This window comes from Xiphophorus hellerii, chromosome 2 (genome assembly GCF_003331165.1).
Source record: "Xiphophorus hellerii strain 12219 chromosome 2, Xiphophorus_hellerii-4.1, whole genome shotgun sequence".
Classification (NCBI taxonomy): domain Eukaryota; kingdom Metazoa; phylum Chordata; class Actinopteri; order Cyprinodontiformes; family Poeciliidae; genus Xiphophorus; species Xiphophorus hellerii.
In genome coordinates, this window is record NC_045673.1 from 25,852,718 (window position 1) to 25,880,442 (window position 27,725).

At 42.4% G+C, this 27,725-nt stretch overlaps 1 protein-coding gene and 2 long non-coding RNA genes across 3 annotated transcripts in view; 1 reads left to right on the plus strand and 2 right to left on the minus strand.

Annotated features, from left to right (window-relative positions):
• Positions 1-20,005, minus strand: part of pparab (peroxisome proliferator-activated receptor alpha b) — a 74,444-nt gene extending 54,439 nt beyond the window's left edge. Inside the window, exons 1-3 of the mRNA XM_032590469.1 lie at positions 18,496-20,005; positions 18,226-18,306; positions 10,089-10,165 (exon numbers count right to left, since the gene is read on the minus strand). The gene's annotated coding sequence lies outside the window, so the exon portion shown is untranslated. The remainder of the gene's footprint in view (positions 1-10,088; positions 10,166-18,225; positions 18,307-18,495) is intronic.
• A 139-nt stretch (positions 20,006-20,144) lies between these two features.
• On the plus strand, positions 20,145-25,892 carry LOC116737389 (uncharacterized). The gene is made up of 2 exons (XR_004342795.1): positions 20,145-21,517; positions 25,305-25,892. It is a non-coding gene; the product is annotated as an uncharacterized LOC116737389 (long non-coding RNA).
• Positions 24,532-25,398, minus strand: LOC116737396 (uncharacterized). The gene is made up of 2 exons (XR_004342797.1): positions 25,280-25,398; positions 24,532-24,727 (listed from the first exon to the last, which is right to left on the minus strand). It is a non-coding gene; the product is annotated as an uncharacterized LOC116737396 (long non-coding RNA).
• Positions 25,893-27,725: the final 1,833 nt, after the last annotated feature.

A 27,725-nucleotide genomic window follows, 5' to 3' on the forward strand; every position in this document is an offset into this window, starting at 1 on the left:
CGACTGCTTACAGGTTCATAAAACCACCATCATGTTTTTGAGATGAAATGTTTAGGGATTTTGGTCTTAGACCCCCTTGAATGACCTCTAACCTCTCGGTCCAACCTCTCTGGATTTACACACTAAATGAGGACGCCAAGAGAGTCGCCTGCTTCAACTATTGTGAGCTATTGTGCCACTCGATGCATAAATGGTTTGGGCTCTAAGTAAGGAATCTCTGCTAGAAAAATGTTAATCACGTTTGAGTCCTGTAAAACGCTCAGCGACATGTGGCCCTGACTTCATAAGGCAGGGTCAAGGCGCACTCCTCCCAGTCTGCTGACTGGACATACTTCAGTCTAATATAGTTTATGGCTGCAGGGTCCTGGCCAGCTGAGTGCATGTTCAGAAAAGCTACTGCTTTCAAGTGAAGCCAGGTCTTATAATGCAGTGACAGAGAGACATTCACACCTACACGCAGCAGAGGACCCGCGCGCCCACACGCTTTTTCACCCGAACGTCGTCCACCTTAAAAAGTTCAGCCTTCTCAGAAGTGTGCAATCGCGGCAAAGCATTCCCTTCAGCTGTGTCACTGACACGCCGCTTCCATCGGCTCCTCGGAGGTTCTGCGGTGCAAAATGTCTTGCTTTCCACACCTCACCGTCTCGTAATGTCACACGAACGCACGAGCAACTAAACAAAGTCAACAGACGGGCTTCGCGAGGACACGGTTTTAAGACAGGCGTCCACTCGCAGCGGCTCGGCGACCCCCCGAGGGAGCCAGGCACAACATGATCTTCGTTTACGTCATCTTATTTTCACAACGACGCTTGCAGCAAAAAAAAAAAGAAAGAAAAAAGCGCACACTGCCTAAAAAGTCGCTGCAATTCAATCACACTTGAGTCTTGAGTGCCTCGGCGCCGATCAATCAATACCCGAGCATAGTTTGACTGAAGTGACAGTCGAGGTGGAGTGCTGTAACCCTGTAACCTGATCTGTGGGCTCTCAAATCTCTGTGGCCAGTGGGTGTAAGGACTGTTCAGGAAAAAAAGAGGTTCTTGTACAATTTGTGACCACTCTTTGCATGTATCTGGTTATGATTTAAGCCATCCTGATTAGATCAGTTGTCCAGTTGAACTGCAGATTTGTAGTTGTGTTCATATTGAGTCGTACATCTAGGGCAAATTTGCTAAATTGTGCAAAGTTCAGCAGGTTTTGCATCCCCTATTCCCACTTTTTTCCTTGAAGTATTTTACATTTTCTCAGGTTGCAACCACAAACATGGTTTGAATTTTTTTATTATTAATATATTTTTTTAATACATTTGTATTTATCGTAATATACTCTGACTCCCCCAGACTTTAGAAAGAGCTTACTAGGGCTGCAGCCCAGGGCCAAAATTCTTGGAGAACCCACAGAGTTTTCTTTTTTTTTTTGATAAATGTATGTTTAACAAACATTGTACTTTATACAATACTAATAGGCCCATATCAGGCGAGATGCAGTGGCGGCTCCAGCTAAGCTAAGCATTTTACTGAGGATGCTATGACTGATTTTTTTTCTCCCTATAGTTATCAACACACACGCATTAGTATTGTTATTTTAATCAGATTGAGTTGCATTTATTTGACGCTTAGACGTCAGCACAAAGCCTTCAGCCATTAGCAAGATGACTTCCAGATAATATTACATTGTTTAGGTTAAAACAGCATTCATGACAAAGGGGATCGACAAAGGACAAAGGAGAGCATTGGCTTGAACATCCATCGTGGTGGAGACATGGATTTAAACATATTTGTTTATTTATTTTTTTTAATTAACTTGTGTTTATTTAATTGCCTAATTAACCTCTACAGGGCTTGATTTGACTATCACTATTATGATAAAAACATGCTATGCTTACTACCGGTTATCTTTGAGCTGACTAACATGGTAGTTTGCTATCATAAACACTGTCAATATTGTTGAAGTCAGTTCAACAAGTTCAATTTGTCAGTTCTGACAAATTGCGACCGCCGATTGGTCAGTTGTTGACAAATACCCTGGAATGATTGGGCGAGGATGGCTCCAGGTCTGCATGGGGGCGGAGCCGGCATCATGTCAACCGTTTCCTGGAAGTGATGGTATGCATAGACAAAGTTTAAATCCTCTTGTGGGATGTGTTTTTAATTTTTACTCAGTATATAATAATTTGTTTGTATTTTGCATCTTTTGATAAAAATGCAGCAACAACTACATATAAGTAATGTTAAATCAGATGAAAATAATAAATGCAATATTTTCTGGGGGTGCTATGACTTTTCCAGGGGGAGCTATAGCACCCCCTAACACCGTCACTGGCGAGTTGCATAAACATTTTTGGATTTTTATGGATATAAACAAAACTCGCATATTTGAAAATTGTAAAGTCATGGTAAATTTGTTTGGGAACAACAAGGAGTCACTGGTCAGGGAACGTATTAAACCCACAAAGCATCGCTTCATAGCAGCTGATATATTACTTAATAATGTACTGTAATTTGAATTAGCAAAATATTTTGTCCTCAGTGGATAGGGCACCAAAACTGGCCCACATCCTTGTAAATCGGGCGCTGCTGATACTCCTAAACAAATCAAGTGCCTTTTACAATAGTCTCCATACTTTTTGATTCCATGTTTTTCCAGAATAAAATTTCCTCTGCAGACTTTTATACATCTGAAATCTATATCTGAAAGTTTAATTTCAAAATATTCGCACAGAACTGCGTTAAAATTAAAGACTGAATTGGAACAAAGTACACAAAGTAAATCAGTGTATAATTTAATCTCTATAAATCCAGCTGCTCTGTGAAGGACTCACAGGTTTGAATGTGAGCGCCCTATCCGACTCTGGTGTGGTCTGAATGCCTATGTGGAGCCAAGCAGAGAGGAAACTATTGCAAACGCAGGAAGTAGACTATAACGCAGTGCATTATGGGTAAATGTGACCAAAACAAATGAACGAGTTTAGCGCTAGTGTGCGGAATGGCTCGAGATCTTTTCCCAACAGCAAAAGAGAAATTGGATAATCACTGAAATCTGACGGCACTCTATTTCTATGTAGATTTCTTGAAGAAGAAAGCTGCGCTCATGTCTTCTTCAGAGGTTTTCATGTTGTTTCCTTCAGTGGTTCTTGGTGCAGCGCCACCACAGGCAAGATGGGAAACAGGTTTTTTAATTAGTTTGGAGGGTTTGACACAACGCAGTGTGAAAGCGAACCACAGCAACTGAAAATGTAACAAAGGTTGCAATCAAACCGAGTCTACCAACCAGATGTGAAAACACTCTTACATTTAAATTTGGGGATTTAAAGCCTGTCCGTTGTGGTTGCTTTTAACAACTTCTGTATTACATTAGTTCTTCTATTTATTTGGAAAACAAATAAGTAATGCTCCTTTCATAATGTAAGTGATTTGGTTTCGGTCTGCTTTAGACAAAAGATGTCTGAGCGAGGATGGGAGGAATCCAGATAGCAATGGCAGGGGCATTTATAAAGTGAAGCATGGTTACTGTGTACCCCCCCGCCTCTGCCCAGACCCCCCATCTATTTATACCAAGGCCAAGGGGCAGGCAGCAGGAGGAGGCAGGATAGGAGCTGGGGGGGTGGAGGAGTGGTGTGGAGGGTGTGGGCAGGTTCTGTTACACATGCCAGGGGCAATGGCTGGGGCAAGCCGCAGGGGGATTCTGCTCAAAGTCAGACAGGCTGACCTCCCTGTCACCTTTGCATGAGGCAGATATTAGGCTTGCAAACCATGTGTGAGCGTGTGTGATATACAGAACAAGAGTTTTTTACGGGAGCACGCGCGCCGTTCCGATTGTGCGTTGCAGCTTCACCTGCGCACCTAAGCTCGGGTTTCGCCTGCGAGTTCGTCGCTGCCGATCAACATGTGTCCTGACGTGTGTGACGGAGCGAGGCAGCGCGCGCGCATGAGCTCGTAACGCTGTTTGTGTGTTTGCCTGTCAGGATAAACTGTCCCCTGGTGATTTAGCTCTCCACTCCGCCCCCGGCACAGCCATAAAAACATGCCAGGAGAAGAGGGCGGGGATTAGGCAGACTTAGCTGATCCCTAGCCTTGCAGCCCCATCTTTTAGTGTAAAAATGTGACCCTAATCATTGTAATGACAGGGTGAGCAGCAGGGGTTTGCTCAGACCATTCTGTCCAACCTTGCCAGCTGCCTCTCATTTCTCACACATGCAGTATTTTGACATTACGTGCGCGGAGGAGCAGAAAGGGTTTTGCATGCGCACAGGCGGGAGACTCAGGTCTGCAAAGAAGCGGCTTTGTTTAGGTTTAGACATCACATTTTGGAAGACATTGCTTCAGGAGAGACTTAGAAACTTATTTTTGTGAACTGCATCCTTCAGTGCGAGAACCAGAAGGAAGCTGCGATTCTTGTGTTCTGAGTTAACACCAGGGGTGCATTCACACCAGCCCTGTTTAGCTTAGTAATTGAACTCTAGTTCGTTTGTCTACAAAGTCCGGTTCATTTTGGGAGTAATCGTAATCGAACTCTGACGTGGACCAAAAAAACAAACTCCGATCCGACTAAAAACGAAGGTCTCTGTTTGATTAATGTGAAATCTGGTGTGGTTCGAAAGCAGGACCATCGTAAAGGGAATTCTGGGTAAAAACAACCAAAACAAACAAGCAAATGTAGCGCCAGAGGAAAAAATGGCTGATGGTGTTTTACCAAAGACAATAGTGAATTCCTATTACAGCTACAATCTGACTATACTCCATTTTTGTTGAAAAGGAGCTTAGCTCATGTCTTCTTCTGAGGTTTTTGTGTTTCCCTCAGTAGGTTCTTAGTGCAGCGCCATCAGAGGCAACACGGTAAGGAGTTTGGTTTGTGCATCATGAAAGAGAATCGCAGCAGCTGAAAATGTAACAAATGTTGAAACTTTGGTCCCCAATCAACCAGAGTCTACCGGACTATGAGGTGTGAAAACACACTAAAGCCACACAGGAGCCTGAAAGTAAATGTAAAACCTAGTAGGGGGAAAGGTTTTCCTTTGCTAGGGCAGGAAAACCTGTCACAGGACGCAAAATACTTGACTGAGGTGGAGGTTCACATTCTAGTAAGACAACAACCAAGAACATACAGCCAAGCTTGAATGGAATGGTTTGGAATCAAAGCCTGCTAATGTGCTGAAATGGCCTAGCCAAAGCCTGGACCTAAACCAAAGCCAGGGACTGTGAGAAAACTGAAACTGTTGCTCACAGATGCTTTTTGTTCAAGTTTTGACCAAATATATCAGTCTTTTGATGAACAAACAAAACCAGGTGTCTCTTTTCCTCCACATTTATAAACTTTTTAACATCCATTGTCTTCATGTCAGCAGTCATCTACATTTGTTTTTTTGCATATTTCAGCACTGATGTTGGAGAGTCACGTGCCGTGAGCCGCCTGTTGGGTCTCTGGCCATTACCACAGGTTTATAGTCCTTTTGCTTCACCCAGCCTACAGGCATCTCTCTCCCTTCACCTTAACCAACGCCTCATCAGGCTGCATCTGTTGCCAGCTATATTTAGAGTGGGACACATGGATTTAAACTCCGACTTACAGATGAGAGGGAGAGACGCGTAACCTTTGAGAGGTTGTTTCTTCCAGGCAACAGCGGAGTTAAGTCAGCAGTTCTAGCTGAAAGCTGCGGCCGTAAATATAGCCCAGTTAGCCGCAGATAGAACCGAAAACACAGATTTGGCAGCGGTTATTAGCGAATGTGCAGTTTTTTTGCGACAGCTGCCAGAATGAAAGCGAGCGTACAGTAATGTTCTCCAATAAGGAGACATGGAATCGGGGAAAAAAAACAAAACTGTGATGGGTTTCTGTGGCTTCGAATCTCCCCCTCTTCAAGTGGAGGCCACATTTCTGCCTAAAAGCGCTTTGAGCACGCCGCGGCGCTTGCACCGCAGTCAGCGTGTGATATGTGACCATGCTGCACGGCCATCTGCTCTATATAACCATAAACAAACGCGGGCCGGCCAGCTCCGCCATATCACTTCCAAGAGGTCTAGGCTGTCTAAATGTATTCATGCTTTAGTCTCTGGGTAGATGGTGGAGCGATATGCCCCAGAAACCGACCATGCTTATGCAATGGCATTTAATAATTCATTCCGCAAACACAATATGGACGCCGCTCTGTCCCATATGCAAACACATGAGCAGATTAAGGAGGGAGCAGCCAAAGGGGACAGAGTGCATGCTGCACTGTTAACGGAGCTCCTGACTGACTGGCTGCCTGTCGCAATGAGAGATCGTCTGTGACAGGCCTAAATAGGCTGCCTATATCTGACGAGGAGGAATGAGGAGGGGGGATTTCTGCTATGTTCTGCAGCTAGACTCTAAGTTAGAGTCTAAATTTGAGACAGTGTGGACGTATTTATACATATGGCATAACTTCGAGCCTCGCAAATGTATTCGCACCCCGTGAACTTTGCCGTGCTGCGGCTGCAAACTTCGGCGTACTTGGATGGGATTTGAATGCGACAGGCACAGAACGGTGCATAAAAAAACGTTGTGGGCTGTAAAGGGAAAAAAATCTCAAAAGGTGCAGACAGCATTCAGCCCCTTTTACTCCGATGTGCTGAAATAAAATCCACCAGTTGCCTTTTGATCGCCTAATTTGTAAAGAAGAGTCTAGCTTTGTGTAGTTTCTAGTGCAAATATCTTGAAATAGAGGAAAACGAACATTTTGAGCGAGGTCGAAGGGTTTATTTTAAGTCAATAATTACATAAAATCAATTAACAGGCAGATTTTTTTCCACTTAGAGCAAGACATTTTCCCCCATGATGTAAGTGAAAATTCTGCTAATGGAAAGTGGAACTAGTACTTTAGTAGGAAAAAAAAAACTTGGTAAGATTTCGTGTTTTATAAATGCAACTATTGTTAAAAGAAAGCCATCGGAAGACATTCTGCTGTTATAACGTGGGAAAAGATGCTCTGTTTAGATGAGACTAAACCAATATTTTTGGCATACATGGAAAACTGTATTTGTGGAAAAAACACTGAGAAATTGCGGAGGAAGCATCATGGTTTTGAGAAATGTTTTTGTATTTTTTTGCCAAGAACTTTCAAATCAGATTGGATTGAAATCAGATCAGGAGTCTTGAAACAATATTTTAAAAACTGATGTCCATCAATCGACCTCCATCCGATCTGAGTGAGCTCAAGCTGCTCTGCAAAGGAAAATGGGTAAAAGTTTCAAACTCCAGATAGAAGAGTAGCTTGTTTGCTCTAAATTGCGTAAAAAGTGAAAACAAAGCAATCAACTAGCCTGGTCAGCTAGAGTAAATCTGAATTATACTGATTCAGATTTATCGTGATAAGAGTTCAAATTAGCAAAACAATAAAGACTTTATCTAATTGTACTAATTCATTTGCTTTTATCAGATAAAAAGAGCAATGAGAAGTTAAAAAAAAAGCCTCATCAGACACGTCTAGATATCTGGTATCTGTGGTCTTAAGGGTCAGATGAGAGGAGGATCTTCATAACATCTGCACATGTAATCAAATGCCTGGCGCATACAGGACTCCAGATAGTTGATGTAGTTAGAGGTTGCGAGGCGGGGCCGGGGTCGGGAGGGTTACCGAGTTCATGTGATGCAGCCACAGCAACAGCAGCGTCCGCTCAGGCTGAAAACAGGTATAAGGGCAGGCAATGTGTGTTTATTTAGAGAATCATGAGCAAACAAGTCGAAGGAGAACACGGGCAAATAACGCACGGCGGAGGGGTGGTGCGAAGCAGCTTTGGGTCATGTGATAAAGAACAGCTGACGGAGGTCCACCCTGGGCCAGCTTTTTGGACAAAAAGAGTTGCTTTTTTTCCTCTAGTCAGCCAGAACAGAAGTGAAACAACTCTCCGTAAGAAACAAACAAAAAAGAAAAAGAGAGAGACGGTTAATGCTCTGACGCTGCGCTTCCTGCGACTCCTCTCCGTTTATTTTAATTCGCTCCTCAACCCGGCGTCCAGTTGCAGCCTCTTTTCCTCCGCTCCTCTCCGTCCCTCTCGTCCAACTACCTGACTACTTTGGCAGCGATCGCACAAAATGGCGGTGAGGGGAGCCGAGTGCTGGAAGGCACAAGAGTGGAAGCCATTTTCTCACAGATCCGGGCCCGGGCACAGAGAGAGAGGACTTTCACTGTACGCCTGGCGGACGGTAAAGATTAGCCTGAAAGCGTTTTACCGTGAAGATTATGTTTGTTTGGGTTTCTTAACCCTCTATGGCATGGCGTTGCCCTCAGGCAACAAACCACATAGCTGTACCTCACATTGCTCCTTTATTTTATTTTTTGGGGGGCATGATTTTTGACATATTTTTGTCCAAAAAATAGTTCTTTTATGAATATAGTTTTTGTTTGATTTGTATTTCATTTCTCATAATCAGTGTAGACAATCTTGGTGTTCTAGACCAATGTTACCCTGAGGCAACAAACCCAAATCTGGTTCCAGGAGGTGTCAGAGTCCGATTTTATGATTGACATGTAATTAGGGACCACCAAGCTCCCAAAGAATGCAGGAAAATATTTCTTCCCCACAAAAATAAAAAGTCATGCCATAGAGGGTTAATGTACTCCACTAATAAGCCACTGGGACCTGCTCGGGTTTCTTAAAAATGGAATAAAGCCGCAACGTCCAGACGTTATGATTTTAATCTGACACAAGCGCACAAAGAGAAAGGAAGAAACAGTAAACAAAGCCGTGAGACGCCGTGCGCATAACAAATGAAAGATAGACAAAATCGTATTGCTGACATTATCTGAATAAATAAAATACAAAACAAAAGGGATACATTTTGATAAATTTCAATTTATCCTGCCTAGATGTGCACCGATCAGTCAACCAGAGATGGGGGAGCAGCTGCAACTCAAACATCAGCAGTCAAATTATGTTACTTTAAATATTTTCACACCTGATAGTCGATTGGGTTTGATTCTAGACTTTGTTCGATTGGGATAAAAATTGCAACATCTGTTATCGCCTGGTGCGGTTCGCTTTCACGCTTCACTATGTCACATGAACCAAATCCTTTGAAAAACCTCTTCAGCCCCCTCACCTGTGGTGGCGCTGCACCAAAACCCACTGAAGGAAACAACACAAAGGCCTCAGCAGAAGACATGAGCGCAACTTCCTTCCTTGCAAAACGTAAACAAAAATGGAGTAGCATCAGATTTTAGCTGATTTAGAATTGCTCTAAATCTTGCACAAGCCATCGTTTTGGTTGTATTTACCCAGGATGCCTTGCGTCATAGTCCATTCCCTACTTTTGGAGCGGTTTCGGCTTTCACATAAGTGTTCACTTCAACCGCACAGAGACGTGGGCTTTTAGGCGGAGGAGAGTTTATGTTTTTGGTCCGTATCAGAGTTCAATTGCTCATTCACGCCTCATAAAACAAACCGGGCTTTCCATGCAAACAACCTGGACTTTAATTAAAGCGAACTGAACAGGGCTGGTGTGAATGCACCCTTACTCTCATGCAACGCTTATGCAGATGTTGCACTCACCTTGGCATGCCAGATGCTTAAAACTAAAATTGAAACTGTCAGCATGACCTACTTTCTGATTAACTAGGCTAATAGCTTTCTGTCCCTTTAGGGCTTCTTGTAAATTATTGAAATTTCATTCCCAGATGGTCTACTGATCCTTAAATATATATGTGACAAAAATATGCTGTGAAAACAAGGCAAAAGTAACATGCCCCACTACAACACAGTTGAACTCCACGCCTTTTATCCCAATATACATGCTCTATTCAGAGAAGGATTGCAGCAAAAGATGTAGACTTAACGTTCCACAAAATGTTCCTCAAGATGAAGGCAACATGTTTCTCAATACTGCAGAAACCAAGATGAGATCAGATAAATGCTTTGACACGGTAATGCAAATTCATTCATTTGATTTTGTGCTGAATTCCAAACATTTCCTGTTTTGTATTACAGGCTTTGGGGGGGAGAAAATGTGGATTCGCCACATAAGATATAAACAAAAAGCTAAACAGTTGGTATTAGCCAGGAACTGCCTGACTGGTGCATCTCTAATCCAAACTATACAATGAATCAAATATATAGCGCCATAAAGGTACTTACAATGCTGCCTTTGACTTCCCACAACGTCACTTGTTGGTCAAATATTAGAGCCAGAGGCTAGAACGCCATCCCACAACCTGCAAGAGGGAGAGAGAAAAATCAAATGAGAGCTCGCAGTGCAAAAAAACAGATGCTAAAAAAACCAAAAAGTATGAGCAGAAATCTGATCGGCACAACGATGTGTTAGAGAGTCTCCGGGCAGGAGCAGAGGGGCGGAGGGGTCTTCTTCTTCGAGGCCTGTTTACTAATAAGCTCGCCCCACAGCTTGGCCCGGCCGTGGAACCTCATTAGCCGAACACGCAACACGCCGCACTCTCTTAGCTGGCCCCCGTGCGCCACTGTCGGCGCCGTATGCTCTCCTGACACCAACCGGTCCCGGCCTTGGCCTTGCCCAGAATCACCCACTCGCTGGATAGACGCGCACGCGCAACTGGCACACTCGGTTTGCTGAAAGCCCGCGGTGTCATGTGCGTGGGCGAAGCGGAGCATCTGCGTGTACTTGTGAGCATAATAACAGCTTCACTGGACATACAGCACACCATGACCCGGTTTGCACATCGCGGACCACGTCCAGGCCTGCGCGGCGTTAACGTACATGGCGATCTCGTGCGCGGCGAGCCAACACGGCCGTGTGGAGGTGGAGCGTCATGAGAAACAGCAGAGCTGGTTAGTCATCCATCTGAATCTCAGGCTGCAGAAGACAACAACCACAAAAAAAAAAAAGAGCGTGATGGAGGACAAAACGAGACACTAGCACCGTCCTCCAGCAGACCCAAGGAGGACCCCCTTCCCCCAGCCAATTAAAAGGCTCCACTCGTTTTTTTGGCAGCTGCCAACGGGTGATAATTCTGTACAAGGACGCTAATCTCTGCGCGGGACATTGCCGGGGACTCGTCCCTTTAAATTTTGTCTCTAACATTTTGTAATTACAGGCACCGGCTTGGAGCGCTGCCAGCGCATGTTTGTGTGCTCATGAGTAACCCAACTCCTCCAGCCCGTGGAGGGGAGATTCATGTCCGATCTGTGCGCTCACTGTGAGTGTGGGTGTGCTGTTTTTATGTGCATGCATGTTGGTGACTCACGGAGCCTGGTTTGCGTACGAGCAAAGGGAATAATCTGCAGTATTTTTGGTTTGTGTATCACAGGGTACTGTACAAAAGCATAGATTACATCACCTTGGAAAAGGACTTGCACCCCTGACCCGTTCTCTATTACAATCACAAGTTGCTGCACTTTTATGGTACTTTTTGTGACAGGCTGACACAAAGTAGAGCGCAACTGTAAAACGGCAGGAAAAGTTTTTGACCAGTTTTTTGTTTGAGTGTGTTTTAGGCCAACTCCACACATAGCTGGATATTTGACAAAACACATACATTTTTATGAATTTCATCCACATGAAAACTCTGTTTAAATTCACTAATAATTCATCAAAGTGGAGATTTGAGAAAATACAGAAAAACAAAGATTTAGGATCCCGCACATTACAGTCTGCGATAAATAATGCACCAACATATTCACATAATTCAATTGCTTAACCTTGTATCTTATTGACTTTATATTCTAATAAGCAGTTTAAAAGTAGTTCAGCCTATACATCTATCTATTCACACAAATGAACTTCCTGCTGCCATGTTGGATTCCTAACAGGAAGTTGTTGCACTGAAGCAATCTGATTGGCTGACACAGGTTTTAGCTTTGCGCTCAACTGCCCCCTATGGGTTTGATGCGTTTACAACAACGCTCATGTGCAATTTGCGTGGGTTTATGAAGAAAAAAAAAAAAAACCAAAAAACCTTTCTCACAAAAAAGACCTTAACCAGTTCACAGAGACTTTTTTTGACCATGTCTTTGCAAAATGACTCAAGTAGTCAGACAGGATGAAGAACGTGTTTGGAACATCAGATACCAAGTTTCGCTACAGATCCATATGAATTTATCCAACATATGGAAAGGACGTGAGCTAAACCACGATGTGTTACTGATGTTTCTGGGGCCAAATATGACTGTTTAGCTCAGAGGTCTTCAAGCCACACATTTCCTTCTACGGCATGTTAAAATTTGAAGAAAGTAATGTAAAAATAAATATATCTGGTGCTCTTAGTTTCATTCTGTTACAAAAAAAATTCTTAAATGAAACCATTAAAAACTGCTAGAATGTGCATTTGCTATTATATCTACAGTATATGTAAAAGCTCTTAATCATTTCAACCAGTTTTTAAGAGCCACTGTGTAAAATCCAAAGAGCCACAGGTTGCAGAGCCCTGCTTTACGCCCTCCACAGTGGGTCAACCTTAACATTTGCCAAAAGTGATATAGAACTGAGTAGTGTTTTTCAACAAAAGGATAATGACAAATATCACTATTAGCAGTATATTTATGCTATATTTGCATAGCATTTAAAAAATAACACAGCATAAAAATAACAGCAATAAGAAATAATGTTGCGTTGGCTTCTCTTTTTGTCATTAGGCTGAAAACTTTATTTTAAATGTTTTTTTAATGTTTTCATTCACTTGTAGAATTATTTAACCGCTAAAACTAATGAAGTTGATGAGTAACAGTTCTGAAAGATCATGGTGGTTTTGTTTCTCTAGTAAAACGTTACTTAATGAGAATGAGGGTAAACATGTCTATTTGCATTGTGAAGGTTGTTGACCCCTGACCTAAGCCATTCATCACAGCCCTGGATGTCCTCTGTCCCAGCTTCAAGATTTTTGCAGCCTCTTCAACTAGTTCTTTGTATCAACGGCCACCTATCTTTTCCATCAACTCTGCTTGCCTGGCTTCCTGCAGTGCTGGGTTTCTGTTACACACTTGAGGGTCAGCATCACCTTCCAAATGATAAAAACAAACATTCAAAAAGGCCAACAATTAACAACAACTGGAGTACTTTACAGCCCACAAATGCTCCACAAGAGCAGAAGAATGTGTTCTCTTTCCCAGAGGTGCACAAACAAAATTACATCATTCGAAACCCAAGTTTTGGAGTTCTTCCAGCTTTTTCTTGATGCATGTTCTGAGCAGAACGGGTTTCTTGTTTGATGTCAGAGAAGTATGAAGGTGGGGTGTTCAGTGAGAAGGACCAATAAAGAGAGGGGAAGCTATTTTAATTATTTGAGCTTTTTTTTTTTTCTTTTTTAACAAATTTATGCTGATCCCAAAACCCTAGATTTAGACTTTCATGACCCCTCAGTATAAACATTAACACACACTGTCTTAGCACACTGCAGAAGTTAACATGCACAGCTTTCCTTATTTCTGCTCTTGGGGCTGCAGACAATCAGCCGGAGCCAAAACTAAAGGAGCCAAAACTACTGGAGCGCTGAGTTACACGGTGGAAATCAGTGAAAAGCCACTATAACAATGAGCTGCAATAGCAAAGCCAAAACTTGTGCATTTCTCCAATAGTAGCCAAGATCATTTAGTTCTTTGCTGATGAACTAGTAACAGAATGATGGAGTCGAAATGAACCGGGCGGGGCGGGGCGGGGGGCAGCGGTTAAACAGTATTTTCATAGCTGAGGAGTTGCAGGCGAGCCTTTTCAACACTTCCAATTTTACCTTCATGTGGAAATATGTTGCTGATTTTGCAATTTTTCTCCCTCTAACTAAATTGCCTTGGCGACAACGGAGGCCAAGGAGCTGGGGAAATATACGAGTTCTGGAGGAGAGAGGAGTTGAGCGGGTGCAGCTCGGGTTTTATCTGGAATATCGCTTTCGCTGGCAGGTACATAAAGCAAGTATCTGTCCCGGCGACGAGCGCTGAGAGGCGCAGACCTGTGACGTTACAGATCACGCGCATCTGAAAACAAACAATCATCATAAGGGCAGAGAAGCGGCTTGATTAGAAGTCCCAAACATTGCTTAAAGGTGGAGTCTTTATGAAGTGGGTCACATATTCAGCACAAATTTGAGAAGGGGTGAAATAGCAACAACACAAAAGAGCCTCGACCTCTCTTAAGTGAAGGAGGCCATGATGCAAAGCAGCCATTTGAAAGTCACACAGGTCTAGTTTCAGAGCGTATGCAGGAAAAGAGGAATAGGTATGGGGAAGGAAAATCCACATCATCCGTCACCCTGAAACTCTCCCCCAGTCCAATATTATGTCATTATGACCGCGCGGACCGTCTCTGCGGAGTTACTGCGGTTTTCAGGATAAATTACATGTGACACTCCCAGCTGGCATCCTGATTAACACGAGGGGAATAAAACAGCCAATCCCCCAGCAGCCACCGGGGCTAATGGCTTCCATGTATGGGTTAAAAGCAAAAACAAAAAACGGAGCATAGCCATTTATGAAAAAGTCAAACCAATGTTTAAAATCCTCGTGTTATCCTCTGAAATAACTTAGCCGTCGAGCATAAAAGCGAAGATGGAGTGCTTTGTTAGTCCGTTGGCGTGTGGAGCGCCTCGGCCTCGCCGTCCTGCCTCCCTCCCCTCCATTCAGACCGGGCCGGCACTACATCAGGAGCGGCCTCGTGCGAGTTTGTGCCGCAGCCTTTAGTGGCCACTGTAGATCCACTCATCTGCTCTTCCCATGTTCCCAGTGCAGGAGGGAAGGAAAGGGAGAGGGAGCCTGGTTAGTCGCCGGAGTTCGACTAACCAGGATCGGAGTTCGATCTAAAGCTGTTCGAACTTTAGCTTCATAGTGGGGTTTAACAATCTCTAATTTAAAAAAAAAATTATTACATCAGATGTAGTAGCTTCTATGCAACAAAACAGAAAGGTATCAAAAGGTTTTGCAGAATGGTTCTGGTTTTAGGCCTTCTATTTTAGGCTTTTCCCCCCCCTGCTAGCTTAATTGCGTATTCTCTTTTTCTGAATCCAGATGTACAAATGGGATCTTTCAAATACATATTTTATTCTTATTTTACTCAAGTTCAATAACCGCATGCAAAAATTACCCATTTTATGTTACTTCTGGATAATTATTCATCGTTTGCAACAAAGGTGCATCATTAAAAGTCAAATTAATTAAATAGTGATAAAAATCTAATCAGAAACTCACAACTACATGCAGTTTCTTAGTTTTTGTTCTGCATTACTTCTTTTTAAAGTGAAGAAGTAAAGAAAAAAAAAACCCCAGAATCTTTGTTAGCATGTCAAAATTCACACATTTAAACAATGTGTTGATTGGGCCCCCTGTTCACAACTTCACTCTGGATTTAATATTAGGCAAATTGAATGCAGCAAACTCATAAAGGAGTTCGCTGCTTTATGAGTAACAATCATCCCACTTTATCCATTAAACCAACAGAGCAAAGCAATGGCGGCTTGTTTCTGTCTGAGGCGCTGGTTCGAACACACTGGCAGAGACGCACAGCAGCTACGCCACATGTGACCTTTCCGAGATACACCAATCAGTAATGCTCTGGAAATGAAACTCGTCTTTTATTTCAACCTCCTGAGTGAATTTGTGTTGCCCCCCATTAGTTTCAGCACATTTGAATCCGGAATCAACATTATGGTCTAATTAATTATTCGTGCTGTGAGACCATATCTATTTGAAGAGGCTCTTTTCTTTATCATTCTTTGCTCTCAAAAAATAATTTATGTGGTAAAAAAGTGAGGATATAAATTAAACCATTCACACTCTGATAGATAAATATTAGAAAAATTTCACAACAGAAATATATTCATCTTATGGACGTATGTGTATGTGTATATATATATATATAAATATATATATAAATCCACAATGACATAATTACATAATTTTTTGTAAAAAGAAAAAGAAAATCCCAGCAATGAGCCTCTAATCATTTTGCAATCCAATCGACCTTCACACACACACACACACGCCCACCCCTCCCCACACACACACACACACACACAGAAAAAGACACGCACTCTCCCAAACAAATATCTCTAACGTGAATAAGACTAAAGGAATCTCAGCAAAAATAAAAATTTTTCATTTAAATTAGGCACCTGGTGAAAACTATATCTGCATTTAAAAATATACTGTAAACCCCCCGCCCCAAAAAAACAACAAAACAACAAAAATTAAAACAAGAATCCGCTAACGGTTACATTGGTTAAAATAAAAAAAAGAAAAACGTTGTAGCGTGACTCAGAAATGTGACTTGACAGAATCAAGTGAACGACAAGAAGCTAAAGATAAGCAATTTTAATTCATGTCGATCTTCAGCAACTTTTTTTTTGTTCTATTCTTTTCGCTCAGTCCTATTCGTTTTGTTACATTTGGATAATTATTGGGTTTTTTTATTTCATAATGTTTGTTTTCTGCAAATGGCGCATTCTAAAAAAACCCCACAAATTTAAGCACAACTCCATCTCAAGTTCAAGGTTAAAGTCGACCTCGAGTTCAAGTTCAACCACAAAAATAGCCCTTGAATTTCTGTCTATTTTTTGCATTGTGTGTGCAAAAAAAATGCTTATTTAAAATTCCCAAATAATTATAAGGACCTGTTGCAATCTGGGAAAGCCATTCTGCGGATTTAAGAAAGAAAAAACGTAAAATGGCCGACACATGAAGCACTGGATTCAGACCCTGAAACGGCGCAAATAGAAGAAAATGTTTATTTTCTTTAAAAAAAAAATAAGCGTCTAGTTGTTTTAAAAGAAACAACTAATAGTTAGCATTAACACAACCAGCCAATCAAGGGAAAATACTCACTATTGCACATAAGAGTTTGCCTGTGAACTTGTGTTTTGTGCGTGCGCCGCCGTCGCGTGCGTATTCCTAGCTGTGATTAATCCGAAGTCAGCTTTCGTGCGAGAAAAAAAACAGAAATGCGTCTCCGTCGGCTCTGTCGAAGCCGTCCTCGTACTCAGGTGGACTCTGACAAAAGAGGCGCCTCAGCACCCTGCCATCTGCCTCTCTACATGCAACCCTCGACTGGAATCCTGCCATCCGCTGCCAAAAAAGGCCCGAGGGGTGGAGAGCCGCCATGCTCTGCCAGCCCGAGATGTCTGCCCACTTCAGCAGGAGCTAGCACTGAAATGCATTTAACTCGACCGCACGTACAAAGAGCTTCAATCATCCCCCCAAAAAAGCCCCGAGTGACGTCACAGTCAGGTTTGTCCTTCAAGAATGCCCTCTTCTGTTCGGCAGCACGACAACTTGGGAGCTCGTTAGAGAATCACAGAGCTGGAATGGGCGGATAGAGACGATTCGATGAATAGAAAAGATGCAGGGATATATAAAAAAATATTTAAAAAATTTACTTGACATTTTGGCCCATTTAGATCTGTTAATCGACTTACAAATCAGGTGGGATAGGTAATAAAGCTACAATTTAGATTTTAAGTGTATTTGTTTGTTTTTGCGAAACAAAATTCAGCAAAAAATATGTCGCGTTCAAATTAGCATAATGTACACTTTACAAAAAATCTGCAAAATTATCTTTTAAATTTATTTTTGCGTTGTAGTTGCTTACTAAAAAATAAATACTTGCATTTATTAAAAAAATTTAAACGGAGTAATCAGTTTCAGCGTGATTTTGCTGATGCTGAGACATAAATACAATTTATTCTTGCATTCAAAAACACAGATAAGGATCTACCAATCAACCCAACCCAACCTACCTATCCACACACACTCCCACGCACCCCCACACACACACCCCCACACACACACCCCCACACACACAAGTCTGGTGTTTATGTGATCGATATACAGATATTTTCATTATAGAGCGAATTTTAGTAAATATTCTGATAAATATTTTGCTCCAAAGAGCCAGAAACGGACCGAACCGATCAGTACATTATGTCCTCCTCTGCATCCGAAGCTCGAACCGCATCCCTCGAATGAAATTCCTCCACAACTACGGCCCTCCGCTTATTCACTGATTCCCACAAAGTGCAATCCAAGAGCCACTGATTACTTTTGTTTGCGCACTGCTATTTCCCCCCCCCCAAAAAATGCAGTAATTTAGTTTCAGAACCCCAAAAAAATAATAATTCAGAGTGAAAATCTTCTCAGTTCTATGTTGGTTTTTTGTCTGTTTTGAAGTTTCAGACGGAAACGGGCCCGCAAGAGTTAAGAAAGTTTGAACTGAATAAAAATTTTTTGTAAAAAAAAAGCATCTAAAGTTTGCTTTCGCAAAAAGAACTGGTGTCGAAACTCTGCAAGAATATGTGCGTGAAATAAAAATAAAATAAATACTCACAGACTCCAGAGAGCGAGGAGGCGAATGTTTGTTCTGGTGATGAATTTTCGTCCAGCTCTCCTCGTCGTAGATCCGTACCTCCTGTTAAGAAGAGGAGAGAGCCATGAGCTCCGGTTCAGAGCTTCTTCAGGTACCAAGTGATCCCCCTTACCCAGGAGCCCCTCTGCCCCTTCCATCAGACTGTCCCATTTCCAGCTCAGCCTTCAGTTCCGGCTGCAGCTCTTGGGGTCAGTCCCACCTTCGAGCCTCGGCTGCCACCCCTCCACCCACCTTAGTGATAGCTAGCCCGTCTCCTCTCCGGCGGACGGTCCGGTCTGGGCCAGAGGCGCGAGGCCCGATACAACGAGAGGCCGCCACGCGGTGGTCCGCGGGGCTCCGGCTCGGCCCTGTCCGCCCCGGTTAACAAGTCTTTCCGTGAGGAATGTTAGCAAACAGGCACACGGCATGTCTGGTGCATGCAAATGGCACAGGCGCTCCAAATCCCAGCCTCGGCATGAATAATGCAGCTTTTCTGTACGCCGCTCTCCCCTCATCACGCTCTGAATCAGATGCCTTCACTCCGAATCAGAAAAGTGTCAAAGTGTTTAGTTTGCTGCTGAAACATTTAGTTTCAACAGCGCACACACACAGAAATACACAATCACAGGGGAACAATTTGTACATGCAAGGGGGCGCAACGTGCAAACACCAGATATTCCGATGCAACTATTCAAAGATTGTTTTCCGACTCAGAACGTTTCCCTCTGCTGTTGAGTTTAAAATTTTCTTTTGTCTGGAGTTGGCACCTGTCCCAGAAAGCGCTTCGGCTCAGCTCTCCACTCGTTCCCTTTCAGTCAGTGTGAGGCGGGGAGAGAGAGAGATAGACGGACAGAGAGAGAGAGAGAGGGGGAGAGACGAATGGCAAGACACGGGAAGGAAACTAGAGGGGGGCAAAAAGCGGAGCGAAAAAACAAACACGGTACGGAAGTTCATGCAGGTCAAAAGTGGCGATGGCGGACGGGTGTTTAGGAACACTGCAACGTGCAACAGCCGCCTTCCGGCCACACAGGCCGCGTTCTCCTCACTGCCATCCACTGTGTGGTCATCCAGACCGCAAGCGTACCGCAGGCAGGTTACCCGAAATGGCGCCCCGGCTCTCCCATCCAGCGGAGAAATTTCATCCCTCGTGCCCCCCTCCCTGCCCTCTGGTCCCCACGCACCCGGCCGCCGAAAAGGAAGAAGATTTAAAAAAAAAAATAAAATCCATCCAAAAGAAAACCAGAAGAAGCGAATGAATTCGACACAAAAACCGTAAGCGGAGAGGAGGGGGGGAAAAAATCCCCAACAAAGTTAGAATATTTTGTTCTTTTTCAGTAAAAAAAAAAAAAAAGAAATTCAACAGCAAAAGAAAATCCGAAGATGGACGCAAAAAAATCTATGCGGCAAAAGTAAGAGAAAAGGCCCCTGGAATATCAACTTGTTGCCAGGTTTTGCAGAACTGCTGCTGTGCAGCTAGTTGGAAGCAGAGGGTTAAAATCCAGCTAGTAGTGAGTGAAAAAATGGAGAAAAAAAAAGAAAAAGCAGCTCCGTCTATGGAGGGGCGGGCTGTGGGGAGGCCCTGACTGTAGAAATAGCAGCACTTTTTTTCCTCTCTCTCTCTTTTCCCCTCGCAGAGCTTCAGTCTCCCCCTTGCGTGAGGCTGGAGCAGAAAGAGGGGAGCAAACGAAACGGGGAAGAAGAAAGACAGGAGGTTAGGGGGGTGAAAAAGAGACAGAGAGAGAGAGGAGACAGTGAACGCGTAGTGAAGAGGGGGATGTTGCTGATGATGAAATAGAAGGCGTAGCGGAGCGCGAGAAGCCGTCACTTTTTCATCACATGTCCAACACGGCGAGGAACTGTATTTGAATTGAGGAGGAGGTAGGAAGGGAGGGGGGGGGAGAGAGAGAGCGAGAGAGAGAAGAGAGAGAGAGAGAGATCTGAATGTGGGAGGGATAGAGGTGGAGAAACAACTCTCCAACAGCGCGCAGGCGCAGTAGCTCCCGCTCCCACTGGGCTCCTCCATACAGTACCTCCGCCTTACTGTACATCAACTAGTGAAGGGGGAAAAAAAGAAAAAGAAAAAGCAAGGAACATAAATAAAAGGAGGGGAAGAGAAAAAAAGACACACAGCTGAAAGGAAATCTGTGAAATATGCAACGTTTCTTCTGAGAGCTCGTTAAATTATTAACTTGCTGTTTCGCTACGGTGCAGTTCATGTCGCTTAAAAAAACCCCACACACACGCGCACGTGCACACACACCGACGGGAGGGCCTCGCTCGTACTTTTCCTGGCAGGAAAAACAAACACGTGAAGCAGACCGAGCGGGCGAACGAACGGATTCACGGGATGGAGGACAAAAAGAAAAAGAGAGAAAAAATAACAGAAGAGCAAGCATGGAGAGTGTTAATTTCAGTAACGTGGCCGGGAGCCTCCTCCTTTTCATAAACACTCCCCACCTCCACACACACACCCACACGCACACCCACACACACACACACACCCTCTGTCGCAAAGCTTGAACCCTTGAAACCTGTTCTGGCACAAACCATTAATAGTTTTGATTTATTTTTCAGTTATTTCGCGCAGAGACTTTTTCCCCCAGCTGCCCTGTCACCTACCAAAGCTTAAAAAGTTTATAGAAAATTAACCGAATCGTGTTTCTCTCTCGCTCTCTCTTTAGAGAAAGAGATGCTGGTCTGCCCCTTCTGAAACAGAAGACCAGGTTTGCTTAAATGGATTTCATGTTCTGATTTACATGAAGAGTAGGTGAGGCGCAGGAAGGAGCAGAAAAGGGGGGAGCGCTCGGGCTGCTTCCACCATCTTAGATTGTATTGATTATTCTTTGCTCTCATGCTAGCCCTCCCTCCTCTCTTCTTCTTCTGCTTCTTTTTCCTGCCACCTTCTCTCCGCGATCAGCTTTTTCTCCCCGTTTTGTGGCAGATTACTGTAACGCTATTGTACAACAACTTCCTGCCTCTTTTGGCTCCGCTTCTAAAAAACACTGAGAAAAGGGCAGAGCTCGTGGGCTCAAACTTTTTTTCTTCTCCTTCTTCTTCCCCCCCTCTCCTTTCCCTTCGGCCTCAAACCAGAGCAGCTTCTATACGGAGAGGAAAAAGGACATGTTAAAAAAAAAAACAACCAAAAAACAGAGAGAGTCTGTTACAGAGGAACTATTCTGATTTCATTTCTGCTTTCTAAACTGCTGGCTCGGGGAGTTGAGGAGGGCGAGCGGGGACTAGCAGAGACAATGGGAGGAAAAAAAAAAAAGAAAAGGTGGGGGTTCAACTTTTTCTTACTCTTTTTACACTGTGAAAACTTTCTATGTCGGTGTTTGGAGGGCGCTGAGCTCTTTGGAGGGGCTTGAGGAGGTTTTTCAAACATGGCTGCTACCGTTTTGCAAAAAAAAAAAAAAAGAAAAAAAGAGGGGGTTGCTGGCATCTGCGCACACCCACCGCCTCTGGTTTTCCTCCGGTTCTCATTTCTTACTACGAAAATCCCAACGTCTCCCTTTGCGCTTCTTGTTTGCTCAGTCTCTCTCTGCGATTGCACACCGGGGCCGAACGGGAGGCGAATGGGCTGTTTTGTTTTTGAAAGAAAACATTGCAGTTTGTTTTTGGGGGGGTTTTTTTCCCCGTCCTCTCCCCCTTCGAGCTCGGTTCGGGCTCCCGACGCCGGCACCGGCTATGTACCCAGCTTTTAGAGAAAGGAGCCCGGTTCCACGTCACATCTCGCCATGTGTTTTAGCCAATTGAAAAACCTGTGACTTCATTATGGCCTTGATGCATAAAGCTGTCATGTGTGCATATGTTGGGGAACTTCATTTGAAGGAGGAGGGAAAAATGAAATGAAGTGAAAAGAGGGATGATGAAAGAGAATATGCCTGTAAAACTCCAGGATTAATTGATGGCGGCTTACAGGGGGAAAAACTTTGTGGGTGTTTTGCTCCGTGTGCAGGCTTGCACTTTGCAGCAGCGTGAAGTTCATCTGAGGATACAGTTTTGGGTTTTGGTGCGGTGCCAGCTCCCACCGCGGCGCTCCTTTTACTTTGCCCCTCTGATGCTCATTTAGACATCTTTAATTTATCATAATCGCATAATCCCAGAGAATAGAGCAGATTTTTTTTTTCTTTTCAGAGGAATTAAGGAGTCCAATTAAGGCTTTTTTTTTTTTTTTTTTTTTTTGCAACTTTCAGTTTTTATAGTTACTTTTTCGCTTTTTGCCTTGGAAGTGAAATTTTTGGAGAAGTCAAACAAATGAAAATGCTCAGCAAAGAAAACCTAAAACTAAAGATGGGAGTTGCTTCTTTTACAAATAAATAAACAATCCACCAATCACATTTACCTGATTTTACAACATAAAACAAGATGGCAGACAAAGCTGTGAAACACCCCGCAATTTATCTCCAATATTCTAGTAAAAAATATTATTTACAGAAAAGTAAAGTAAATCTGCACAAATCTAATTATTCCATGTCTTTATAGATAAATGAAAAGAATATTATAAATATTGAAAATGTAAAAATAAAAAAAATAGGCATTTTAAATTATCATTTTTAGAAAAAAAATAATTTGTACAAAAAATACAACTTGTGAACAGACTATTACTGATGGAAAAGTGAGTCTTTATTTTCCTCACTTTTCCATCAGGGAGAAAACGCCAAACACATATTTAAGTGAAATAAAAGATATTTTTCAGACACAGGTCAGAAAGGTTCAGATATCTTTCTGGAAAACGCAAAGAAAAAAAAAGCCCTGACCAGCAGACGATAAGAGACCCACAACAACAAACATCATCTGCATTTCTAATTTTAAACGAAACATCACAACGCCATCGGAGGGGAAACAGGAAGTGGTCAGCATCCAAACGTCACGCGCTGATCGGAGAACTTCTCCTAAACCGACTCACTCAGGACGGGATGAAAGCTAACCACAAGCATCCCTTCTGACGCCGGGGTCCACAATATACTTTCTAGGAACAAGAGTGCGTAGTGTGTGTGTGTGTTTGCGTGGGTGTGTGTGTGTGAGAGGTGGTCTCGGTTAAGCCCTGCACGTGTCTAAACAACTTCTCTATTACGCTTGAGACCTTTGGGGGCACTCCCCCATCGAGCGGGGAACAAAGGCCGTGACCCCGGGGTCAAAAGTGTTACATGGGAGGCTAAGCGGGCCCATTCACTTCTCCGCCGCTGTTTGCTTTAAGAAGGTAAAGATTACGAACACATTAACTATTACCGATTAGGGAGCAAGCGGGAGGGGGGGATCCCTCGTGGGAGCTAGGTCCCAGGGCAGCACATCACATCCTATTAACAGAGCCTGACCTTTGACCCCTGCTCGTCACCCACAGGCAGTCAACTGTGACCGTCAGTTTCTGCTCTCTGAGTCCGAGACATTCAGAATACCTGATTGTATTCAGGCCTGAAAAAATCCAGGGACGCAAATGAGCGGAGGAAAAGAAAACTTAAAAAAATAAAATACATAAAAGCAGCTTTCGAACACTGCAGGTTTCTGTGCACACAGGAGTGGAGGGTTTGGTGCAATCACCGCTCTGTGTTTGCATCGGTACTGCGCTCTGGTTTCGGCTTGGACCTCAGGCCCGTTTGTCTCCGTGCGCTCACTCACGTGACGTCGGGTTTTCAGCGCCGTCCGATCGGAGAAGTCGTACAAATCGTGCAGGAAAGCACAGGCTTCACGAAATGGTTGCATGTGCAGCAAAAGCTCTCGAAACACAAAATGGAGGAGACGAAGCATGCGCAGGAGGGGGATTCTATATATATATATGTATATATATATATATATTATATTTTATATAATGGTAATGTAGAGCTCCGTGAAAGGCATACGGAGCAGATCCTTCTTGATCCGGATTTCTGATTGCATCCGAACATTATTTTTTAACCCTGTGAGACCAGACAGCACAGCTCTTTCCCAGCTAATACTGCTGTGAGTTTTAAAAACACACTTTTTTTGTTTTATTTTTTTAATATATATATTGCTTCTGATTAAATCTTCTAGTTTTTGTTTCGGGTAAATGTGGAGAAAAGGACTTCCAGAACATAAATTCAAATTTAAGAAGCCTGTGTCCCTATTTTAAAACAGGTACTTCATTATTATATGTAAAATTACAAAATATTAGCAAAAAAAATAAAAGTAGTAAAATATTAGATTTTGTCTTACATATATAAACCTCTTTGGATTTTTCTTTTGTTTTTGACTGAATAATAGAAAAGTAATAAGGGAAAAGTACATACTGTATCATTTTAATGTATAAGAAAAGAGATATAGAAACATGTAAAATATTACATTTTATTTTACCATGACACACAAAAATCACTTTTCCCCATTAATTAACTATACTTGAATGTGTAAGACAAGCCTATTATGTAAAAAGTGTGATTCTAATTTTGTTTAAGAAAATAAGCAAAAATGTCGTCGTTTTTTTCCTCTCAGTGCACAATTCAGTCTTTAAAAAAATAATGTATTCCTTTGTCTGTAAAAAAATCCAAACAAGGTCAGTTAAATAACATTTAATTTGTTTTATTTATGACAAAAAATGCAATAATTATTGTTGGACATTATTCTTATTGAAGTGACGAATCTTTGATTTAATTTAAAGAACAAACGGCATAACACACAACCATTTCTACTTTTTAGAAGAATTTTAGTGAAAAGTTTCTATTATACGTTTACAATATAAACCGTTTTCTACTTCCTAATTTTACCTAATTTAAAACTTAAATTAACCTAATTTATTCTCAGTAAGGATTTTAGAAACTTCACATTAATTTTTCTCCTATAATTTCAGTAAAAAAAAAATTAACTTTTGTCGAATGTGAAAATGCAGAAAAAAAAAAATATTGTGCTGTAATCCTCTTGGCTAGTTTCAACTTTAAGAATCCAGAAATAAATAAAAAAAAAAAAAACACATTTTCAAGCTTTCTGATTACTGGATAATTTGCAAATGAATTAATCTTAAAAAAAAAAAAAAAAAAAAAAAAAGACGAAGAAGAGAGGCAGAGCAAAAAAGCAGAAACAAACTCACTTTGTTGTCTTTTCCTTCCCCACAGGATTTCAAAAGAACCCGAGGAGGAAGAGGAGCAGAGGAGAGGCTGGAGACGGAGGACCTGCTCGACAGCAGAGCTCAGAGTGGACAATCCTGCCCTCACTGAAGCCACCGACTACTTTTGGCAGCCCCCCTCAGGAGCCGGCCACATTGTGCCGGACCGGCACCGCGTTCAAGTGTCAGGCTCAACGTGACGCAGTTCAGGCAGCAGATCCACACGAGTGTCGCCAATGTCACATTTAGAAGCGCTAATAAAGACAATTTAAACACGAATTAACGCGTTCCTCCGACGCAGAGGAGATCGAAATTGTTTTTACAATCAAGCACAAAGTTTTGTGAATTTTTAAAAAAAATGTATTTATTTACTGTGACTCAGCAAGGGGGTAGCACAATTTAAACACACTACTACAAAGATTTGAAACAAAAATGTAAGACATAATCTACAGTTTTAATTTAAAACAGGAAAGCAATAACATTCCTACTGCTGGTAAAATAAAACAAGGCGGATTATAGCTAAAAGGATTACATTCCTTTAATCTTTTGTATGTTGACACTTGGTAACTTAAATAAATGCTTGCTATGTGGAAAATCACTCATTTTTAATGCTCTGCTTTGTATAGGGTCACAAGAATAACAATCAGAATTTAGCTGGTTATTTAATTAATTATTTAATTAACTTTTTGGGTATTTTTTTTTACCCCGGTGAGATCATTGAGAACTAGTTCTCATTTACATTGCCAACAAAAGCAAATGTCTTTAGGTCTGAAATGGTTTTACCTTAATCGGAGCAAGTCTGTGTTTTTTGTCACCAGACAACTTTGCCTTTTTTGTCTGTGAGGAAACAGTGTAGTGGCTTTCTTTCAGCCGGCTGATTACAAGTGTGCAGCAACAGGTGGGGGAGGGGGCAGCGCTACATTACTCCACACGGCCTATGGACAGGGAAAACTTTGGGCTCGTCGGTGGTTTCTCTGGAATCTGGTTAAAATGAATTTTAAGCAACAGGAAGAGTAGAAACCTTTTAAACCTTGGTTCAGGTCGACGTGGTAACCAGACCACGTAAGAAGCTCAGAACCGTCTGACGTTCCCATGAAAGACAAGACAATTTTAGGTGAATTTGAAAGCGTTTCTTGTTGTTTAGGCTGTGCATCCACATGGATTCAGCATCTTGGGAAATCAGAATCAAAAAAAAAAGAAAAAAAAAAGCTTAAAGTATCGGTTCTCCTCGTGAGTCCAGGTATGCTGTATATATGTACAGTATATATCTATAGGTCTATATAGATATATACTGTACAGACCAAAAGTTTGGACACACTTTCTCATTGAATTCAATGACAAGGTGTGTCCAAACTTTTGATCTGAACTGAGTACAGACCAAAACTTTGGACACACAGTTGTAGGCCTGTCGCGATAAACGATAAATCGATTAATCGTACGATAAATTAAAACTATCGACGTCATTTCAATTATCGGCATTATCGTCTCTTCCGGCCTTTTTCTCTTTCTGTTGATGACACCGAATGAAAAAAGGCTCAACTCCAGTGCTCTCCACTGACTATCTCCCTTCCTCATTTCCTCAGTGTAAAGCCCAGCGCACACGACAGCTGTCGGCTGATTGTCGGTCCATTTTTAAAACCTGACAGACCACACATTAGCCGACAGAAATCCTTGGTATAACGGTTCGATCGGGTTCGATCCTGCCATGTGGTGTCCAACAATGGGCACAAAATAATGGCTACAAGTCCAGTGAACTAATTTTAAAACCGGGCATTAATCAATGCTTTACTACAATCTACCTGCAATGCATGTGGCTAGTGTCAGCGTAAAGTCCTGACTGAATGAAAATCATTAGAACCTATTTACGTCACGTTAACGAAGAACAGCTGAAAAGTTACCGGGTTTATCAACTGTGGTAGCAATTTCGCTCCAACTCCTCCTCTTGTCATTTCTATATTCTTTGCATGTTGAATAAACATTAATGTTGTTTCCACATATCATCTCCAATGTCCGCTGGACTTCGGGTTGCGCCATGTCAGCTGTTTGGGATTCCCCGACGTAATTTCCCCTCAGAAAACACGGAGGAGAATCCGCGCTTTCTGATTGGCTACCTGTCACTTTCAACAGGCTGCGTTAAAGATCACAGTCGGGGAAAACCCCTGATTTAGATCGGAGCGGCAACGACGATCTACCGTAACACACCACACAATCTTAGAAAGACCAACGTTTTAAGATTGTTGTAAGGGGAAAAATAGGAGCAAAAAATCATGTAGTGTGAACTATTGCATCAGGTAGTCGATGTGCCCATCTTCTCTATTTAAATCTAATTATTACTGAAGGGCAACATAATATACAGACTTCATAATCTGCACTCTTTTGGTTGAATGCAGTATTTATTTCCACTTTGGCTTTATGTTGTTTAGTTTTTTTC